This window comes from Dipodomys merriami, unplaced genomic scaffold (genome assembly GCF_024711535.1).
Source record: "Dipodomys merriami isolate MVZ:Mamm:240054 unplaced genomic scaffold, mDipMer1.0.p SCAF_312, whole genome shotgun sequence".
NCBI classification, from domain to species: Eukaryota; Metazoa; Chordata; class Mammalia; order Rodentia; family Heteromyidae; genus Dipodomys; species Dipodomys merriami.
In genome coordinates this window covers 869,484-874,929 of record NW_027204627.1, presented here as the reverse complement: position 1 = coordinate 874,929, position 5,446 = coordinate 869,484, and positions in this window count along the sequence as shown.

Below are 5,446 nucleotides of genomic sequence, written 5' to 3'. Positions count from 1 at the left end.
TCTGCTTGCTTAAACATAGATGAACAGCTGGTCAAACATTTTCCTGAGATTGGAGAATTGGTTTGAGCTTGCTCTAAAATAGTTTAGATATATACCAAGACATTGTCTCATAGGTTATGTAAAAATGTATCAGTTGAAATTTTTTGTGTGAATGTCTTCTGACTAAATCTTGGCAAAGATCATGCTTGCTTTTCTTTAAATACCCACTAACAATAAAGCACAGCCTGCAGTGGCAATTGCTGTTTGCACTCTGCATCCCCTGTGTTCTGGTGATTTCGTGACCCTTACCCAGGGACCCCAACGCACTAGACGTTGACACCCCCTGACGGACCAAAAAAGTGAAAAAATATATATATATATATATATATATATATATATATATATATACACACACACATATGATACGATGAATTACACTTAAATATACATGAATATTTTTGGTACACATTTAAATATAATTAATGTATATTTCCCTTATATACATCTATTTACATATATAAGATAATATTATATCTGTATGTTTATGAATATATTTGTAATTAATATCCATAGAGTGCATCTGAAGATTTTGGGGGAAATGTAGAGTCCCTAATGGCTTACTACCGACCCATCATACTTTTAAGCATTTTTTCCACTTATTACAATGTCTGGAGTACTAAGATTGGATGATTATGAAACAGAGTAGCTGTTTTATTCCTTATAATTTTGGATTAGAAAGATCTACTTACTTGGTATGAAACTTACCAAAATATGATCTTGAAATCACACTCCACATACTGGACATATACATCAATTTAGCAACTTATAGGTCTGAAACCTTTATTTGAATCCTATATCTCATATAAATTCAGTTTTCTTAGAGTCAGCTACATCTAAAAACATGCATGCATTTTCATGCTCACATACATCCCCACACTCACATGACATGCTAAATGTATCACTGTAATAAGTAATAATATAGATACTGAAAAAGAACATCTTTTCAAATGTAATTACATTTTATTTTTTAGATATAATACATTATTGAAAGAGTTATAAAAGAGCAGCTGAGAGGATGTTTCAAATAGTAGAGTGCCTGCCTAAAGAACATGTTTCTCAGTCCAAACATCATTATTTCCATCCTTCCTTCTCCCACATAAAAAACATAAATAACTACAGAATTAAGCTACATGTTCCTTAATCATTAATTGAATAAAGAAATTGTAATATAGATGCATATATACACAATGATATATTATTTAGCCAGACGTAATAATGAAATCATAGCATCTTCAAGAAAATAGATAAAACTGGAAACCTTCATATTGAAGCAAAAAGCCATATTGTGAAAAAGAAATATTAGATTTCTCTTATGCAGACTCTGGACCCAGAAAATAAAATGAATGACTAAGGTATAAAATATGGAACTGATTAAATTTAGAAAAAAGTAAGAGAGATGAAGAGAAATATTGTGGAGTATATATTTTCAAATAGTTTATGATAGTATGATGGCATAATAAAAGTATAAAATAGGATAATGAAATTAATAAAATGAATAAAATTTAGCAACCTACATTATATGGACCTGTTTGTATAACATAATAACATACATTTGAAATTAATATTTGCTAATAAAAACACAAATATTCATTCCAGTTGTTATAGATTTATATGTTAATTTCCAATTTTTGTTCAGTTATTTCCCTAATAAAGTAAAAGGAGATATTGGTTTTGCTCCTTTAGAAAGACATTCTTGTCGTTTTAGCATTAATCTAGTTAATTGCTGTCAATGTGAAATTGTTCAATCCAATTAATTATTATATTAGAATATTTTCAAAATATTATCCCTATAGGTATGTACTTTTTGCTATTCATTGAATATGTTTTCATTACTTAATCGCTATATACCATTTTCTGAATGTAGTTTGGTATTTGCAACTAGGATACTTTATACCTGACATGGAAATCAATTATTCAAACAGTTTTTATCCAAAAAGCCTATAATGAAATAAAGAGGTAAATCCAAATTATTTTTATTTGAAGACAATTCTTGGTTTGTCTTCTTCTCACATTCCCCTTTCCCTTCTTGAGAATAATACACAGTGTAAGGAAATGCGTAGAATGTTTTGGAGAAATAGGTTGACTTTAAAAAATCAGTTACTCTATGCTGCATTTTTCTTTACTTTATATCCAGAAAAGCTAAATTCTTACCTTATCATTTTCCTTAGGTTTTATACTCAGGTTTAATCTCTGATGAGTGACAAAGATATAAACATTTTTTAACAGTGATTAAATTTAGGCTGAGGAACCTATGCACAACTATACTCATGCAGATCTGCCTCATCAGTCATGAGACCATGATATCAAAATGTTAACCTATGCTTACTGAAATCATGCTTATGAGATTCTGTGTATTAGAAACAGTGGTTATTAGCATTTGTTTTGTAATCAACATCATTTCATGAGTTAGCAACTGAAGTGAGACATTATACTCAGAACACAATTTAAGGAAGCATCCAAAATTAGTTACCAAGTTATACACCATTTAACACAATGTTTTAAAATGCAAGCTAAAGGAAATAATTTATGGAAAAAATTATTTAAAATAAATACAGAATTAGTATGATTGATTTTTCTTTTACGCCAGTTTGCAATATGGCTTGCATGATAATTTTTCTGATTATATATTTAGTTAGGTCTTGATATATAGTTGGAGACGTTATGTTCTTTCATATATTCATTTGTCAGATCAAAGAGGAAATGAATGCCAGAGTCAAATCCATAAAAATGTTACAGTTGTATCATGCTACTTTGCCAAAGTTTCAAATCAGCTCGAGTAACTTGGGTTTTTTTTGGATATAACTAAGTAGTTGTGCAATATTGTCAGTACTAGAAAGATTTTGACCACCATTTATGAAAGTAATATTTTCCAGAAACTACTTCTATTCTCTCTTTTCATTAGATTTTTTAAATTTCATTTATATCATGTGTTGATGGTTTCCTTTAGGTAACCCACATTCAGTTTTCTACACTTTAATTTAGTGTAGTTTTAAATTATGTACACTCATGTATGCTGCTCAGATTCTATCATTTGCTCATTTTGTTCTTTTTAAATCAGTAGTTAGTTCTCAATATGGATACTATTGGATTTATTCATTGCATTTCTGAAGTTTTCAAGTAAGTCATGCTGTTTGCGATTTGATATTGTAGCAGTTTCTTTCTTTTAAATATGTGCAGATCTTACTTCCCTTACAATTACCTTTGTTTTAAACAATTTGATCCATTCAAGGGATTTGCTATATTACGTTCATCCAGATGAATTTAATTACAAATTAACACAACCTTATTTCTGAGAGACAGTTATCCTTATACTCTACTCAAATTAACATGTATTTGAGGTTTTTGTACTTCAAAAAAAACGGGTAAAACATGTTTTTGTTCCTGGGGGAATTCCAATCTTTTTGGTTGTTTTTCCAGCTGTGGTGACTTCAACATATGTGTGCATTTTAATTCAACTTTTTTGTGTCTAAATTTTGTCTCATATAACACAAAGCAGAAAAAGAATCAGTGATTTAGAACTTTTCCACATAGAATTCTAAGAGAGACACTTGAAGTTTTGTGACAACTGGGACCAGGGAGGTCTTGTAGGTGGAAGACGTGGGAGAATAACAGATAATGTTTGATGTGATTTGAATTCGGCCTCCTCTTGCCTCATTATTTCCAATTGTAATAATTTTGTCTGTATGAACTCAGAATTTTTGGTTTACTTGGGACACACTACACATTCATATTGGATTTTAACTCTAAAATATTCTTTCCTTCATTTAAAACCACAGATGTGAATTTATAATGCTAAAATAGAATCTACTAATTTATATGAAATTGTTCAAACTATTTTCACTTCACACTATATGCAATATAAAATGTAATAATAATAGTGTGAGATAGTATGTAATATTTGACTTTGGGGAAAATCAATTACACTGGATTTTTGTGAGATACTTAGTAATAGTAAAAATTATATTTGTTTCTATTAAAAAATCCGAGTTACATCTAAAAATAACTCATAGTTAAACTAATGTTAAAAAATATTTTTATTGGAAAAAAGCCAGAAGTTTCAATAAGATTGCTTGTTTAAAATTGAATTGAATCTGGGATTTGGTGGTTCATGCCTATAATCCTAGATACTCAGGAGTCTGACATCTGAGGATAGTGGTTCAAAGCCAGCCTGGGCAGAAAAGTCTGTGAGAAAATTGTCTCCAGTAAACCACCTAAAAACCAGAAACAGCAATGTGCCTTAAGTGGTACAGTGGTAGCCTTGAGCTGAAGAGCTGAGGACAGTGACCAGCCCCAGAGTTCAAGCCCCACGACTGACAAAAAAAATTGACATGGACTTGTACTTTATTATTTCATGATTTTTTATGAGTGGTTGTTCAGTGAAAATGTAATTAGTGTTTATATTTTGTGTTGGCATAAAATGAGCCTACTATTGTGTTAATTTATTAAAAAAAACTCTCTGATTATATGACAGCATCAATTTTGTGGATAATGATTAAGACCAGGTTGCCTTTCTGGAAAAAAATATTTATATCACCACCACAAAAAGAAAAACAAAAGAAAATATATGCCAGGAAACTTATTCTGTGAATCATAATGGACTAATATTCTGTTATTGGTGAAGATGTTGCCATTTGATTTTAGTATGCCCCAGAAAGACCTATGTGTGAAAGAAAAATGGCTTTCCATTCCCTCCCAGACTGTGGAGAATACTTGAATAGTTCTTCTGGAGATTGAGTTCTTCAGAGTGAAACCATGAAAACATAGTCTCTCATCTACTTTCTTCTTTTATATTTTAATCATTTTAGGTCAAAAACATTTCTCTTTGACATACTTTCCACTTTGACATAGTCTTGTCACAGACCACCAAAGCAATACAACCAACTGAACATACGTTGAAATCTTCAAACTTGTATATCTGAGTAAGCCTTTCTGCTTAATACATGGACAATATCACTTATTATGGTAGGTTATAAAGCTAACACAGAAGTCTAGTCTTTCTAACAATGGAGATTACATAAAAATGTGCCTCATTATAAAATATCTACTTCCAAGTTGTATTTTGTGTTTTTGTTTCTTTTGATCTAGGGCTTAAATTCAGGGTCTGGCTGGTGCTTTTATGGTCAAGGCCAATGATCTACATACAATTTGAACTGGAAATCCATTTGCCCCTATGGTTAATTGGAGATAAGTGTCTAAGGAACTTTCCTACACTTGCTGGCTTCAAATTGTAATCTTCAGATCTCAATCTCTTAACTAGCTAAGATCAAATCCTTGAACCACCAGAGCCTACCCATGCTGCATATTGTGTGTAATTCCAATTTTCAGCATTGTATAGATGTTCCTACTACAATGTAAAAAAACTTAAAACGTACTAAGTGCATTTGTAAAATATATTATGAAGAAAGAA